Here is an 18,042-nt window from a genome sequence, read left to right on the forward strand (position 1 = left end):
GGTGTCTGGCTTTTAAAGGATGCATAGAATATTTTATTTCTTTACTGTCCAGGCATTTCAAGTGAAACAATAATCCAAAACCCCTCATCCCATTGTTTCCCCCTTTGAAATTAAAAGTAAATAATGGAAGGAGAGAATGTCCTTGGAGAAGCAAATGAATGACAGCTCACAGAGAAACATAATCTATTTTCCACAAATAATCATCTAAATGAATCCATTTTATAGGCTTTTATTTATTTTTCACTTTGGCAAAAACGGCAAAACCATTTCACTGAAATCATTTTGACTTATTTCTAACTTGAGCATAGACTTCCCATAAATATAAGCATATTTAACCTCCTGCAGGCAGCTTGTCTCCAAGACCTCTGCCCTCAGTCATAGAATTAAATTTAATTTACCTGTAGCTCACTGAAACAGGCTTTATTTTTTCCCTTAACAGGCAAAGTGACAGTGAATAGCAATTTGAGTGTAAAAAAAAAGACATATTGTTCTCAGATTATTATAGGTCATAATATTTGACTTCAGCTAAATCTGAAGTCAAGAAAACAAGCTAAGAAAACTTGGGTTTGTTTGAGGAAATAACCTCTGCTTATTCACCACACAGTGAAATTAAAAAAAATATTAAAACTAAATATTAGTTACATCAGTGACCTTTAAAAGTATGTTGGAGGATTTTGTATTGGTTGTGTTCTGTTTTGCTTTTGATTAGTTTTGCCTGGTTTATCTGTAAATCTGAAACACATGAAGAAACAAAGTCGGTAGAACAGAAAAGAATGATTTTCTCTGGGAAGCCTCTAACCTGTTGTAGAGAAGAATTCTGCATTATGGTGCAGCTGACTCATCCCTTATTTCTCTCAGTTACCAAGAAAAGCAAGAAAAAAAAGGCAATTTCTGTGCCTTCACAAAAGTTTAGAAAAACACTGCACAAATGGCTGAAGAGGAACGTTTGACTCAAGCCCCAGAATACTGATTCAGGAACCATCTTTTGCTGAGTGCCACTATTGATCGGTGTTACCCGGGTTTTAGGACAGCAAAATCTCACCCAGGGTAAAAGAGAAAGGTAGAAAATACTGCCTTGGCTGCAACTATGACAAGTACACCCCAGTGGTGAGCATGGGATGAGAATCCAAAGGTAATTCACGGGGTTTGATGGCAGTTGGGGGACATCCTTCATAAGCCTGGGGTTACAGCTCCCTCTCCTTCTTACCCCTTCAGCTGACAGACATTCCCTGCCCGCTCCAGAAGCAGCCCCTGGACACACAGTGGGTCCTTCTCACTCCCGTTCTTCCTTTGTTTCTCCCTCTTTGGTCAATCATCTGTTTCTCCATTCAGATGTTTTCCCTGAACATTCAGGCTAACGTTAAACAAACAGCACATGGCCAGATCCCGAGTCCCTGTGCAGACTCACTGACCACCTCTGTTCCCAACGCCAGGCACGGCAGCCTCGGAGAGGCTCACAGGTTGCAACATGTGTATTAATATCACTTTGCTTTTTCATATCCTTATCTCTAACAGCAAATCTGTGTAGCTCAGGATATGAACTGCAAATGAGAGATGAGGAACTGGTTACTGCTTATCGGGAATGATGGAATTTGAGATTCGGAGATGAAGGGGGTTTGTTAGTTGGGTTTTTTTTAATGAGAGGACTGGCTGATATTTATCAGTTGACCCCTGTTTCAGGTAATGGAGCAGTTGGCAGGGAGCTATTCACACTGATTATAATGAGCTGGTATTCTGATTAACTTCTGATTTCCCTAGAATTATTTGTACAAGCTCTTTATTGCTCTGGATAATTCTCCCCTTCCTGGTTTAGGAAGTGGAACTGACATCCTCCTGGAGCACCGCTAACAGCTCCCCAGATTTTATTATGTGAGACGACATGATGGTCAAAGATTAACCCAACCTCTTACTATTTTTCAATATTAAAATTAGACCTCTGTGACATTTGCTTTGTTCTAACCAAGCTGGAGTAATGCACAACTTTATCATCTAAGAAAGATTTATGGTACTGAGACTGATCAGGATATTACTTTTACTCAATATTTCCGTGGCTAAGGCAACTGCTGTCTTCCTTCAGGATTGAGCACTTGTGTAACCCGAGTGGCTTTCAATCCCTGCTTGTTCTGAGAGTCCCCCAAGCTCTTCTCCTGTGGCTGGAAGGAATTATGATGTTCTTTCCTTCTCTCTCCACTGCTAAGCTTGTTGCCTGCAGTACCTTTGGGTTTCTTCCCTCTTTCACAGCCTGTTATTTGGCATTGTTCTGTCTCACTTCTCTGCCACAACAGATCCTTGAAGTGAGCATTCAGAGAAGCAGATTTTCAACTATTTTTCCAAAAGTTCCCTCATTACATCTACAAGCCTGAGCCCAACAGACCTTGCAACTACAGGTGAGAGTCCAGGTAGAACAAGTAATGTCTTATCACATATGTTCATTAGGATTTCTACTACAACAGCAAACAAACATTTCCTTTTCCAACCTGGCTATTGAAGTCTCATATTTCACATATCTGTAGAGAAGACCAGGTTTGTTTTCCATGAATGGGCCACATTATGGGTTTTTTTATGTTATTCAATCTCCTACAGGCTTTTATCCAAACCAAGCAACCAAAATAAAACATGGCTTCCTTCCCTGAGATGGTTTCATAGCCCAGCTCTCCAACTTTCTCCCCTACCACAAACATGCAACACAATTGTGCAACAGCTGAGGAAGGAATGGTGAGATCAGAGCCGTGACTGCAGACATCCTGACATGGGGATCTGGCAGCTATTCAACACAAACACAATTAGAGGACTTACCCTTGCGTGAAGTATTTGCTTTCTTGATAGTCACCAGCCTTAACCTCTAGGAATGCTTACAAATCAGATAGCGTTCCTTGAGGAGGGCGAGCCTTTTCAAGCTCCTCTGTCTTCCTTTAGCCAACACAGATATAAAGAAGAAAGACATTCCACCGTGTCATACAACTTCTCCAAGGGAAAGCCTTTAAAAGGAGAGAAGAGTTGTGGTCTCAAAATCCCTGCCAAGGATTCAAGAAAAGAAGATCACGTGGTGCTTATTCCTCTTCTTCTCTACTATTACCAGAAGTAAAAAGTAGCACCACAAGAGACAAACTTTGAAATTCACACCAAACATGAAAGTAGGGGGCTTCTTGAGTCCTTCTCCTTGGCTTTGCATTGCAGTAGGTTTTGATGGTGGTGGTGATACCACAAAACGATGGCAGGGCTTTGCATGTCTTAGTAACTCATATGTGTGTATCTGCACAGATCTTTGTGAGTTGGGTACAGAAAAGGTTCATGATTCTACAAAATGCAACCCAGTGCATACGGGTGTTATATCACTTAAAAATTCTAAAGTGTGAAAATTCAGTAGATTAATTCCAATTAGTGTAAATCCAGGGCTTTTCACAGAGTTAACTTAATCTTAAAAATGGCAGCAACAGCGGAACTTTAATAAAATATCTGATAGCAAATAGGTCAAGTGTCAGTCTGGCATAGCAGTTACAAAGTCTTGTTCTGAAATGGCCAAGGATTTAATTTATTCTCCTCTCAAGCTGAGCTAGTGACATGAGAGAAATGGAGCAAAGAAGTACCCTTTGGTGTAACCTCAGGAGTGTAATGCAAGCAGAACTGAGGGGAAGGTTACTTGGTGGGATTTACAGACAATGCAAGGAGACATGACACGACTACCACAGGTACTGCGAGTTACAGAGACACTTAAATGGTGTAACATAAAACAAAATAACAATAAAAGTTATAAAAGGTACTTCCAACTCAGAAATATTGAAAAGAGCTGAGAAGTGCTGCACTGTGTGACCTCCCTGAGCAAACCCACCACCTCACTGCATGAGCACTCATCCACCAGCAGCTTTGAAACTGCACCCCTGAGCTGCAGCCTGACAGCTGCAGGAGGAAAAGTTGAGCAGTGCTGTGCCTTCCCAAGTGACCAGATGCACTTCTCCATTGTTAGCAGCTTTCACAAGTATCAACAATCTGAAAAACAGTAGAGAATGCCAAAATATCAGATATCTGAATCCAGTCAGAACAAGACACTCCCAAAAATATTTCTAACACTATGAAATTCACACACACACACACACCTCCCCAAATATCCAGGGAACATATTTGCATGGGACGAGAAGAAAAACAACAATAATGCCTCAGCCAGATCTCAGTGGTCACAGAGTTCCAAGTAAAGGAGCTGATTGATGTTATTAGGGTGCACACAAAACAAGCAGGCCACGCTCAGGGGACAATCTGGTACTAAACTACTGGTAGTAAAGCAGTTGCATCAAGCAAGAAAATACTGCAAATAAAACATATTTCTGGGGTAGCTCTGTTGACATCGGCAGACCCACCCAAGCCAGGCATTCTTCCCAAAATAAAAAATTGGCAACCGGCTATGAATGGTTTCTGGTCTTGACTTTTTGTAACTCCACTGAAGAAGCACAATATAAATCTGCAACCCTGTATCCGGGCAATAATTGAAATACATCAAGAAATGCTTGCAGTCATTCCAGATGGAAAAAAAAAAAAAAGGAAAAAAACCCCAGAGATATTTCAAAATCTAACAGCGCTTATAAACAAGGATGTTACTTTCCCCTTTCTTATCCAGAACCACCCCTAATTGAAAGGATCAGTATCTAAAGCAACTGGTGCTGCCCTGCACATGAATCCCCTTTGCACCTCTTCCTTCTTATTTCTTCAGTGGTTTTATTAACATTAGTGACTTATCTAAGTATTAGAATGCTTGGCTGCTTGGAAGCTTATCAACAGCAAATTTTATGGGCTGTTCAGTGATGGAAACAGGAGGAGTTGGAGCTCTCCCCCCCCAGCTACCTCGATATGGAAGTCTTCAAGAAGCCATGGAATGCGCTCTCTGGTATTTTTGGTATCTTTAAAGTGTCAAGAGTGCAGAATTTCTCTTGTCGGTTGTCACAGTGTGACTCACAATTAGAGCCATCTGCTCTGCATTCAGCTCCCCAGGGGCACCGCTCGTTTTTCACCAGCTTCCTGTTGTTGACAGCACAGTTCCTCCCTGTATCACTCTCCACCAGCACCCATACTCCTCACGGACGTTGCAACAGGCTTAAGCAGATTTCCCTTGGGAAAGGCTTTACCCTTGTTTTGCTAGTGATTGGGAAAAATATAGACTGTTGAGAAAGCTCTGAAGGCAGAGGCTGGGTTTCTAAAGGAACTGAACAAATTCCATTCTTTTTTTTTTTTTTTTTTTTCAGGAGGACTCCATTGTTTTTATATTGCTTTTAAAAACTCAAGGTTTCTCTACATCCAATTTTTAATTTCAAGCAGGACACAAGCTTGAAAAATGAAACATTCTTTTTGCTGAGTCTTTTTCAATAGCTGATGGAAATGGGTGACTAATACTATCTAAATATTATTCAAATAATTTTTCAAATACTAGAAATAATTTCCAATAACAAATTTCAGGGAGCATGCCACCTTCCCCTCCTACTCCACCCCAATTAAAAAAAAAACAGCTCTGCTACAGATTTTACATACAAAATACTTAATCTGAGTGACACTAACTACCCCAAAAACAGATCCATTATTGTGGGTTCCAAGGGTCTGTGCCTGGGTTAATGTCTGGACCATGTAGAAATACCACCTAGGCAGGGTATGGTTATCTGAAGCACAGTTGTATTGTGTGATCTTTTGCCCCTGTGGACTGGAAGTTTTATTTCTTGGGGTCTGACCAGTAGTAATAGATTTGAGATTCTACTTTCCCTCAGAACCCAGTTTTCTTGAAATGATCTCCAGTCCTGCAGGAGCATAATATATTATATATTTTCACTTACTGTAGTCATTCTGTTAGGCCTGGGCTTGGTCAGGTGCTTCTCTGTTGTGTCCACTGCACAAGGAGCAACCTAAAAAAAAAATTCAAATATTCAACATAATATAAAATGCTTCTCCCACAATGGGCCACAAGTTTTATGCACGTAACACTTTTTCCTGAGCCTTTAGGGAAGCTCCTGGGCCCTGCTCCTGACCTGACACTGGTGATAACCGCTAGAGTCTGTCATGCTCAGACTCCAAGTAAAATCATAAATCATCTTATTTTGTACCACATCCTACCAATAAAGATTAGTTGCATAACTTTACTGTGATTTGCTGGGATCTTTCCAGAACCAGCGGTTGGTTTCTCCTAGGAACAGACTCTCTCTTATATATTCACACCCCTCCAAACACAAGTTTAGCAGACTTCAGACCATGATGCATCTGCACTCACTCAGTCACATCACGTCAATACGATGCACAGAAGCCTTTCATTTGCCTTCTAAATCAGGATAGCATAACAGCTGAAATATTTCTCACTGACCCTGGTCTTCAACACAAAACTGAACTTCCCTTTGCTATTTCAACATTCGCTTCACCAGGATTATATTGAAGGTCAACACAATTTGGGCCCTGGATCCAGACTGCTTAAATTATTCAAAAAAATATGAACCTATGCCAGCTAAATCAAGAAAATATGTTCTAAAGAAAGATAAAACACATCCTCTGTTTAAAAACACATTTCCAAAAAGCAGCTCTAAACTCATCTCATAAAATTGTTATGAAATCCTCAGTTCCTCCAAACATGAGGAGAACTCTCTGAAAACTAAAATATTAGCTCATATTTGTTGGGTAATCTAGTAAACCCAGATGGGGAAAAATTGGAAAGAGAAAAATGGATTCTTTCACTGCTGCTTCAGATTGCTCATCTATTATACAGCTCAGGCACGTATCTGTATGGAAGGTTTTCTGTGTTCCACAGCTGAATTCTTACTCAAAACCTGCATTTGCTGAAGGCATGAAAACCCAGATTCATAATAATCTCTGTTTGTAGGATCAGCTGTGGAGCTGCCACTAAAATGCCTTAAAATGCATTTGCAATTCAACAATTATTGTTCCAGCACACCGTAGCAAATTATTTTTACAGATTACAAACCCACTGATTTGGCCACTTAATAAACACAGTCCTCTTGGGCTGAAGGGCTCTTTCTCATAAGTGTTGTTCTAAGTATTAATGCAATGATCTAAGTATTAATGCAAACAGGTTGGGTATTTTCCATTTATGAGGTTAGGAGAATTAGATATGACAACCTGCTCCTCAAACCTCATTCCTCTTATCTGTATTTCTGTTTACTGCTCATTATACCTGTAGCTTCAGTCCACTTGTTGTAATAGTGTCCAAGCACTTTAATTATGGAACCATAAGTGAAGCCGCAGAGCTAAACAGCTTATTCTTAGCAAATAAAGTTATGTTTGCACCCGAGGTCATACCTGCCAGAACTTGCATGTTTTATATGGAACATCCAGTCATAAAGACCGAGATGTACTTTGAAATTTAATGGAAATGCATTCAGTTAGTAGTGCTTTGCAAAAGAGCAAACTGGTAATAAGGTGGATTAAAAAAGCAAAATTATACTGAAGGACAGTATCATTCTTGTCAAGCAGAAACTGTTAAGTATATAAAAATCATTAGGTGACTGAGGGAATCTGGTTTTGCACTGAAAACAGATAGACCCGAGGCCTTGCATTTTAATAATTAATTTCATAAAAGATGCCAAGAGCAATAGAAAGGTCATGAGAGCTATTCCAATCCATGGGCAGTTGAGCACGAGAATGCCTCGATGCCCTTTAGCCTTTGAGTGTGCAGCAGGACAGGGGAGTTTGGTGCTAAACGACAAATTGAGTTAGAAATATTTGAGTCATAAACCATAGTAAATCTTTTAGCACTTGAAACACCGTGTGACACTCCAAACTGAGAGCAAATGAAGTGTTAGCCTGTGCATGTTTAAAATGCATGGAGGCTGTGTTTACTGGATTATCCATTTCTTAACTACGTCTCTTTTAGCAGCCTTCTCAAGCTGACATCCAACCACTTCCCACCAAAAGAAACCATTTAGGAAAAGCTCCTCTATCATGGTATGGGAAAAAAAAAATAATATGTATCTCTCTGAAAGCAAAATTACGTAGGTTGCAAAGTCAAGGGCAGCTAAATTAGGAAGTGGCAGATTTATGTGTGCCTTTATAACCTCTACTTGGCCCTCTTGTAGGTCCTGTGCCCCGAGTGAGACAGAGGTCCTTTGGAAAAAATAGTACGTGATTATGCAATTAAAGACTATATCTTAACACAAAGGGCATCTGAATTAAGGTTCTGCTGGCAGCTGTGAGTAAAACATTTCCTTACATTTAAATTCTGGGCTTTGCAACCTTAGAATAGAATTTCTGTCAGGTGACATCTTCAGATAGCTTTTATATATAGGTGGGAATAAATTCTAGCCTGATTACTGAACCTTTGTTGCCCCAGAACAGCTTTCCATTTACCTGAGCTGAAGAAAGAAGAAAATCAGGAGTCATCTGTAGAAGGATGCTCTTCACTATGGCTATGGAGTGGAGTCAAGGGAAATTTCATATAAAATTGGTTCTTCTTCCCTTGTTTACTGGCCAGTGTTGTGATCAGTACCAAAATGACCACACTGAAACAAAGATTATTACATCCCAGATCTGAATTTACCACGTGCATTTTGCTGCTTTTGTTAATTGCTCCAGTTATCAGAGTCCTAAAACTAGATTCACAGCAACATGAACTGTTTCTTCCTAACCAGTCTTAAGAGGCTGCTCAGAATTCCTAAGGCAGATTCACATTGACAGGAACCTTACATATTCCTACCAAAAACCTTCCAATAAGCAGGACTGTACACTTCTAGGAAGGAGAAGGTCTGAAGGAATTGCCACCATCCAACCACCTCTTCTTCACACCAAGTCCCTCAGGGCCTGTCCTGTTCTGACACGATCCTTTCACAAGAGGGGAGAGCAAACTTTTTGCTTCTCTGCTAAAAGTATACAGCAGAATCCAGGATAAACTTTGAGCTGAATTGAAGTCAATGTAGTTCTTGTTATTTTAATCTCTCCTTTCTTTGCTTTATGGATTTAGTCAGGGAATTCAAATATTGAAAAAGTATGTTAAGTGCAATGCAAGCTGAGACTGTAAAAGTGCCAAGTTGATTAATGAAGCTACTATAAAATTTGTCACACTTTGTAAGTATATGATGGTATAAAGTCATCGCCCTACAGAATAACAGAAAATGTCATATATTTCTGAGTCATCTTAGTTGCAGAGAGCCATCACTTTTCTTTACCTGACTTTTGCACTTCTAGAACCTTAGACCTTCTTTTCATATGGCATTTTCGGTTTAAAACCTGTGTATTCTGAGAGTCATATGAACAAAAAAATGTCTTTTGTGCTCCAAAACAGTGTGGCAAACAGTACAGGTGCAATTAGGACACTGTTGTCTTGACAACATCATGCAAGAAATGAAAGAAGTATTTCTGATTCATGAAAGAAAACTGCAGTACTATTCTTTTACCTCAGAATATTCCACTCAGGGATCTCAAAACCGTCGCTCAAATTGGACGAGCCAAAAAGCTATCAAGGTGCACAAAATTTCATTTCAAAACTGCAGTGTTAAATCTTAAGTTCCCTTCTTTGAAAAAAACAGTATCAAGCAATGCTACATCAGGGGAAACCACTAGAGATTGCAGAAGCTGGGCTGGATGTTTTGAAGTTAGCTCTCCTATAGAACACTGTATTCATTTTTATGGATAATTATTACTATGGAAAATGTGGATCCTCGGGTGTGTTTCCCTCACCAAGGGTGCCAGTCAACTTTTCTGATGAGTTCCAACAGGCCTCACTTTTGTCCATATCCTCTCGTGTTACTAAAACAGAGAAGAGACTTAAGGAAAGTCCAGACCTAACAACTGGACTTCCCAGAACAGCAGATCCAGCGTCAGGGTTGTTACCAAACTACTCCCTACAGGACAGAAAAATGTCCTCTCCACAAGGAACAGATGGAAGGAAAGTGCTGAGGATTGCACCTCATAAGCGGCTATCACAAAGTATTCCAACGTATTCCACTCTGCTTGTTGTGGACAGGAAGCTCAGGAAGCCTTTGGGCCCAGATGCAGAATTTACAAAGAGCTCAGGAACCATCTCTGGGTGCAAAGTGAAAGGTGACAAAGCGGTACCAAGCACAGAACCAGCTGAGAAGCCATTTAGCCATGTCAGTGTGATGCTGCACCACTGTGAGCAGACCTGATGAGAAGGAAACTGGCTGCCACCCAAAGAGCAAGAACTTTGCTCCACGAGAGAGCAACTCGGAAAAAGGTAGAGCCATCAGCTCCAGGGTGTGCATCATGCCCAGCAGGCAGCTCGACACAGAAGTCCTTGACTTTAGGAATGCCTTCACTTCAAAAGATCTCACTTGGATGCGAGGATACACGCTGGCAGCAGTGAGCTCCTTTGAGGCACCTTTCCCCTTCTAGCTGTATTTACCTGAGGAGTTTCATGCGCAGAAAAGAATGAGTGAAAGGGAATATTCACATACATGACAGGAATGGTCTTAATTGTCATTTCTTTCTCAGCCAGTGCTTTGTTTTCTTTTAGTCAAAGTCTGACAGTCATAAAAAGCCATTGTAAGTGCAGCCCACCGAGAACCAAACCACAGTCCTCCCTGCAATGCCGAGGGTAGGGATCATTACGTTCTTACTGTGCCACTTGGAATTCACTCAATGCATCCGCTTACTCTATTAAATTAAAGCATTTCCTGTAGCAATTGAGGAAGGATAAAGAAAATAGGTGCTATTATAAAAGCATTGTCTGATTGGCCTTTTTCTCTGCAAGCCATTAGAATGTGGTAGCTTATAGCTTTGAATTGCAGGATCTATTATCTCCCATTACCGACACGACGTAAATGTGAAGGGCTGGAGCCAGCAGCATTGCTGTACATATGCAAGTAAATGGGACAAGGATCTGTCTCCGGTGTTTCCCACTCTGTTTCAGGCTTCCACACTGCAGGTTCCTCTCTCTCTGGTTAGTCACTCTGTTTTTCAGCCACTGCTCTTCCTGTGGGACCCTCCTGGGTGTCTGCTTCTCTCTGCATTTGATAAGGAGATTATTTGGAATGGAAGTAGACAAGCACAGGTGGTGGGACCACCTGCTACAATCTCTTCAGTGCTTTTGGACAGTATAAGAGTGCTTGGATTTAATCTTCGTATTTCCTTTCTTTTTTTCTCTTTCTTCCTTTCCTTTTTTTTTTTTTTAACCCAAAGTTAGTTCTCAATTCATTTATTCAGGGATCTGAAAGGAATTACGATCAAAGATACAATTCCCTTGGTCCTGAAAAAGCAATTTGTGAGAATATTGTTCCCAGGACAAGAAGCTCATCCTTTGCACTATTTCAAAACCTCTGGCAGGCCCTACAACAGTACAAACCAAAAGCTCTTTTAAAGGTGCATCCCCCATCTATCTTTCACTGCCTAACAGTTTCATGTGCCTTATTGTGTGTTTCTGCCAGTTCCCAAATTTTATGTGGCTGTGCACAGCCGTAACAGAGTGTATCACTCCCTCATTTGGTTACAGTCAGGCATAGTCTCAGCCTCAACGGGCATCTGCAATATGATTTATTATGGCAGAGGGTTTCTTCTGAGTGTAAAACAGAAGGCTCAGTTTGGTCAGGTTCTTGTTTACTCAAAAAATAAAAGAAACCCAGTGTCAATTCTAAAGAAGCCATATTTTCCATGAACTTGCTATTTTGAAACTGAGAGAGAGATACCACCAGTTTAGCCCAAGAGGGAAGAAGAAATCCATTAAATGGATGGAAATCTGTGGAAGGCAGATGAACACCGAATTTAAATGGTGCCTCATACAGTTGGAGTCCAAATTAGAATCAGCAAGAAAGACCTGAATCCCCAAAAGTACACTGACAAGGGAATATCTAACAGACAAACTGGTTTGAGAGAGATACTACAGTTTGCAGCCAGGGGAAAGATATAGTTTCTCAGCTTATTTCATATTCAGCCTTTGCAATCACAGAAACCCTTTTTCTATTTCTGGCAGAGAAACTTATGCTAGGTTTTAACAAATCACTGGAACATTTTGCTTAAATGTACCTAAACAACATGCTTAAGGTAAGATTGGGTTTTCATTTTCTTGCATATTATGGCCACTGCAGGAAACATGAACAAACTCTGAGGTCATTTTATGGCATGTATCTCTGGGAGCACAACTAGAAGCATCAAATGCAAAACAAGCCTCTCATGTGCACTTGTCCTAAGTGCTCTTTGGGGCTCGGCTCTTAACAAAAAGGAACAGTTTTATAAAGTCACTTGAGAAACTGGAGATGGAGGCTTTGTTCCTGAGCTGATATGCAATGTTAGGCAATTCAGTTTTTGTCTCAGGCCTGCAGAAACTAGGGCTAATTTTATTTCCTTCTGACAGTTTTAAAAGAAAAATGCCTAGTCACATCGCTATTCATACCTGAGTGCTGCTTCATTTGCATTTAGGTATGACTTCCCTCTGTTTTCGGAGGTGATATTTTGTAACATCTTTAGTCAGATGCACTCAGTGTTTCATTTACATTGTGCATGTTGTCTTTCACTTGGATCCCATAATTTTCCCCTGGAATTTGCTCAACCCTTTGCTCTTAAGATGACAGAAAATTGGACTCAGCAAGCCAACAGTGACAGACCTAATTGAAAGCACTTACATCTTTAGAGTACAGCAATGATGCAAAGATTTGCCTGTGGTTATGAAGGGAATGTGTGCAGACTCTGTTTCACAAAGAAACGCTGTGTATGCCATTCTGCTCAAGGGTCTGTCTTTTGTGCCTTCAGTACCTACAGGAGTGATCAGGAATGCACAGAGTTTGCATTCCTGCAGATACATTATCTGAAAGTGTGGCCCTTTGTTTGCTTTCCTTCTGTTTTGTTCTGTTAGCCCTTCATTGTAAGAGAGACCTGTTTATACATTCCATTTTTCTTGGTCTTCTTGGCACCTTGCAGTCAAACACTACTCCAGATTGATCCCTTGGTTTACAATGCACTGGGAGTACAGTCTATGTAAATTTTAGGAACAGACAGAAGGGTGTACTCGCCATCTGATGATTTCATTTCTAGCTTTCCAGCACCTTTTGTTATTTCAGGGTATTTTTTCCTGGTGGGAACAGACACATTCAGCTGTTGTTTTCATGCTGAAAGCCTGTGTGGAAGCACTTCCCTGTTGGTTTTTTTTTTTTTTTCCAGACATGTCTTTCAGCATGTTTCCAAAGGCTTGGAATCAGCACATTGTGTTGTGACATGTGCATACTTGACATTGCTTTGTTCTCTGACTTCCTTTTGCTTGCAATCTTTAGGAAGTTATCTTACAATTAGCAAGGAATTTTGAGTCAGTGTTATTGCAGACCCAGCGTATTGTCCTCTGCCATCTGCAAAGAAGAAAGCGTGGAGGAGCAGGAGGGAAGAAAGTCATTTTAGTGTTTTTAACTGGCTGAACCACGTAGGTTTCTTGCTTTAGTTCACTGCATAGAGAGTGACTGCAGGTTCGACTGCAGCCAGAAAAAAAATATGTATTACACACTACAAACATCCATTTGATACATCCTTTTTCTGTGTGTTTTGCTCTCATTCCGTGGTTCTCTTATCAAATAGCAAAAATGAAAGGGTATCTTTTTCCTTAAAAGTTTATATGCAATTCAACTTTTTTTCTTTTTGAATTTGCACCTTTATGTAAAGGAAACCTGTTCATGTGTCCTGTAAGTGAAGATGATAAAAATAAACAAACAAAAAACCCAGTGGCATATATTCTCATGTGGAAAATACTCTCATGGCTGAAAAGCACAAATTTTTATGGTGTTCCCCTTTTCCTTCTTATACTTTAGACCATCAGCCTCCTGCAGCACAAACAGTCAATTACTTTTGAACTGCTTCCCTGTACAGACAACACAGCTCAAGAAAGAGAGAGAGATGGCAGCGCTTTGGGAGTGAGGGGAGACCTTGAGAGTTGTCCCAGAAAAATTTCCAAGGGAAGGTCCAGTCAGACACCCCCTGGCAATACTAAAAACACCATTAAAATGCTAAACACTCTGAAATCCTTATCACTGTAGGAGAAGAGAAAGAGGTAGCAGTAAGAAGCTGTGCCAGGAAGAAAGCAACCATGTTGATGTAACACAGAGACCTCCTCAACTGGCCACAATCTCTCAGCTCCTTATTTCTGATCCAAACTTTGCTATGCCTCGAAGAATTGCCCTGATGCCCAAAGAATTTGACATCTTTAAACCTCACTGGTTGTCAAAATTATACTGAATACCTGAATCTAGAAAGGAGTGAGGGGCACACCATGTGGTCAGCTGCTCACACTTCAGCAAGACACCTTGTAGACCATGATGTAAGGCATGTATGCTAGACTTCACTCTGCATATAAACACTCAGGTTTTAATGTTTTGGCATTATTGTATAAGAGATATATGATTTATAATAGCACTGTCCAGGCAAATGGGACACTATGGGACAGGTGGGGAAAGCATTTCCCTAGCTAGTATTTTGAATGACTTTCTCTTTACATGCCATAAAATACACATTATAATATTTGGAACAAAGATTTTGGTGTCAGGAGGTTTTTACAGATACCCACAGGATCTCAAAGCATCAGTAAGGAGTCTCTGTTTTTCACTGTGCTAAGACATTTCTCCATCAGCTCCTCCAAAAGACACCTCTTGAGTACATCTCCTCAGTGTAGTGGAGCGTAACACAGTGAGACCCAAATAAACAGCAGCTAAACTAATTGCAAAACTGGAGTGTGTCGGTGCAGGGCTCTGCTTGAGTTGTGAGACCAGCCCTACAATTTCCAGACAGCCCTGCATAGACAATCCAGGATTTCTCAGAGACAGATCAGATATCTGAGCACCACAGTCCTTGGCACTGAACAGACATGCTGGGTCCATCACAGGAAGTCCGGAAGATTGAGCAATTACTCAGCCACTGAGCAAGACAGAACTATTTAGATCCCAAATGGCAAAGTGTTGCTTAATTTTTTTCATTATGAGCTCTCCAGCTGAAATCTGTATTTCAGATCGCTGCATAAGAGGGACAGCATATCTGAGAGTCTGTGCAAGACTGAGAGCTTGCAACATAACTAGGAACAAAGTCTAAAAATATATATTTGCCAATAATACAGCAATAATAATTCATATAACTATCGCAGAAAGAAAGAAGACCATGCTGTAAATTCTAACATAAGAAAATCAATATTAAGCAAAAGTATAATCCTTGAGAATAAAAAGGCTTTTTAATGTTGGAAGCTTAGAGTTTCACTTGTGTATGGCATAAACTCCCCACCAATTCGATTTCCTAACTCCATAATTTAAGGATTACCATGTATGGAGCATAAAACCAACAAGAGCAAAGAGAAAACTGCCTCTACCTTGCAAATTTGTTTTCAGTCATTCATTAAATGCTTTCTCTTATTGCTACTTTCCTGCAATATAAATGTCATTGTGGGTGCTCACTCATGACAGCTGCACAGTATAATGTCCCATCCTTTCCTAGGTGGAGCACAACAGATAATTCCTTATATATTAAATAATTATTTCTGTAACACATTTTCCACACATATAGACATCCAAACTGATATGCTAGCACAGTAAATAACTGTGCATGGGCACAGATAGACTCAGGATATTCCTCTAAAAGCTGCTTGGTTTATGTATTTATTTATTTATTTTTAACAGACCACATCAGAATAATCTATCATTTTTCGGCACCACTGTCATTTATTAGTGTTATCTAAGTTGTACTACTTTCCTTGTCACATCATAAGTTAACCTTTCCTAATCACCACCGTGGACATTTACCAGGCTTTCCCTGGGGAAGTGTTTAACTAGAGGCATGATTTTCCTGTTATTATGTACTTTCAGGGCTCTGAAAGCTCATGTGGATTCTACTCAGGGACTGTAAATAAATCCATATGAGTCTGCTGCTAGGGAACTTAATGGATATATGCCTACTTTAAATGATCTCCATAGTCTGTAGCATGGTAAGATCCTCAAAGAATCCCATCTTTTGCTCTATTTCCTACGTTTTGGAAGCATAATAGAAGTGGTTCAGCCTTTCTCCTCTCCCAAACACCCATCAGTTTTCTTTCTCTAGATACCCTTAGGCTTGGCAAAGCACAGTGGTGTGGAGAACTGGGCACTAGTGCTGTGCAACCCCTTCTTCAAATCCATGCTGGGTTTAAGTGAGGTTCTCAAGCATCCCACAGTGTGTGTGTTTCCCTATCAGTGCTCTCCTGTGACCCTCAGGGGAGCCCTCCTCTGCCACTGGCCTCGCACATGGGTTCAAGGAGTGTGGGGAACTGTACTAGAGCCTCCTAAATATGCAGACAACTGCTTAGTCCCAGCCACTGGAAGCAACCAAATGGCAGAGATCCAGGGAAAAGAAAAACTCCTTCTGAAAGTACTACGAGGAAGCACTTAGGCTACAGACACATTACTCATGATAGACCATTATGGTTGAGTCCAAAAAGCTCAAACAAGACCCTGAAGGCCAAATGAACTGGTTCAAAAAACCAACCAAACAACTGAACAGTAATCCCTGGTTTTCACTAGCAGAGATAGAGACCAAGTTAAGAGTTGACAATTCAGCATCTACTCTCTTGAGGAATATTTTTCAGCCTTAACAGGGTAAGTTGTTGCCAATGCATCTAAACCCAAAAATTTCTTAGACTAGGAGGGGAATCCAGCAAGAGACCAGCTGTGCCGAATTAGAGCACTCCACTTAAAACATCCCATCAATCATGGAGCAGGAGAGTGCTGACGTTATTTGTATGAAATGTAAGAGTGCTATTACTCACCTGCAATTAAAAAGAATAGTTTGATTTGGTTTCTTGCCGAGAGTTATGTGAATATTTTCCCTTTTGCCAGCTTATGAATTTTGCCAGCTTCCATAATCTGAAGGTAGCATTCCAGGTTCTGACTAAATCATGAACAATGACACAATACAAGTCAGGTAATTTTGGAGGGGAAATTATTCTTTTTCTGAAACCCAAATTATAAACCTTCATTTTGTTCATCCGCATTCTCTGCAACCGTCTGGCTTGCAATGTCATGAAAATGCAGTGTTAATTGGCACACTTCTTGGCACAGTTTGACAAGAGTCCAAGATCTGCACGGAGACTCAATTATTCTATCCTCCCCGGATTTGGACCCTCAAGGCATGGATTAAGATGAGACACTAATGGGGCAGCATGCAAAAGCTTGTATTACTGACATAGATCTCCTTCATGGATAAAAAGAAATAGGAACTTTCAAACATACAATTCTAAGTGAGAACAGAGCTACAGATAGGGGAAAGAGTCAGACAAGGATCTGAGCAAAGACTGGGAATGTAATGAAAGCATCGGAGCCATCTAGAGGGGATTTTGGCTGGATTGTATCTTCCAGCATTAGGAATAAGAAGTCCACAGGTCTCTGACTACAGGTTTATACCATTTTTGGCAATGTGAATAATTTCACATGCATTAAATGCATGTATGCAGTTAAAAAAAAAAAAAAAAAAAAGGCAGAAGACAAGTAAGGGCAAGTAAAGAAAGTTATTCTGAAGAGAGAAACTCTTTGGGTAAATGCCTTTGGTTCATTCTTCCCCCCCAACCCCCCCCCCCCCCCCAAGTTCAAGTCTACAATTTTCTCCATATTCCCTTTAGTTCTTTTTTTATGCATCATACCATATTACTATACTGTTCATCAGGGTAAGATCACATAAAAACTTTGGGGTATTAAAAGTCATTCTTCTCACAGCCCAGAAACATTTGCTTGAGGACTTCTCTCCTAGAAAATTAAAAAAAGGAAAAAATGAATACTCACATCATAGTAGAAAACAATTAGTGAGCGGAATATCCATGCAGCCATTTTAAAGCTTTTTTTTTGATTCAGGTCATGGGAACAACAAAGTTAGTTAACCAGGACTGGGTGTAAGCTTCAACTGCATCTTGATGCTGTATTAGACAGGTATCCAGGCATCCATCTGCCCATCCCTTCCATTTGGTTTCTGAAGGAAAGAAATCAAATTTGTGAACCTGAAGGGATCTGTAACCTCCTTCACTGAGGTCCCTGTTTGCACTCTTGTGCTTCAGGAGATCCCACACAGCACTTACCTAACACAGGCAAATAGAGCCAAGAAACATAAACTATGAGATGCAAAACCCAGCCT

The 18,042-nt window shown here is 40.4% G+C and overlaps 1 protein-coding gene across 2 annotated transcripts in view; it reads right to left on the reverse strand.

Moving 5' to 3' along the window:
- The window catches only part of SPATA5 (spermatogenesis associated 5), a 413,699-nt gene that overhangs the window by 14,831 nt on the left and 380,826 nt on the right, over nt 1-18,042 (reverse strand). For both annotated transcript variants that reach the window (XR_007629554.1, XR_007629553.1), the window contains exons 18-20: nt 5,811-5,879; nt 3,762-3,987; nt 2,797-2,978 (exon numbers count right to left, since the gene is read on the reverse strand). The gene's annotated coding sequence lies outside the window, so the exon portion shown is untranslated. The remainder of the gene's footprint in view (nt 1-2,796; nt 2,979-3,761; nt 3,988-5,810; nt 5,880-18,042) is intronic.

Source organism: Myiozetetes cayanensis, unplaced genomic scaffold (assembly GCF_022539395.1).
Source record: "Myiozetetes cayanensis isolate MyiCay16 unplaced genomic scaffold, myiCay2020 scf24, whole genome shotgun sequence".
Taxonomy (NCBI): domain Eukaryota; kingdom Metazoa; phylum Chordata; class Aves; order Passeriformes; family Tyrannidae; genus Myiozetetes; species Myiozetetes cayanensis.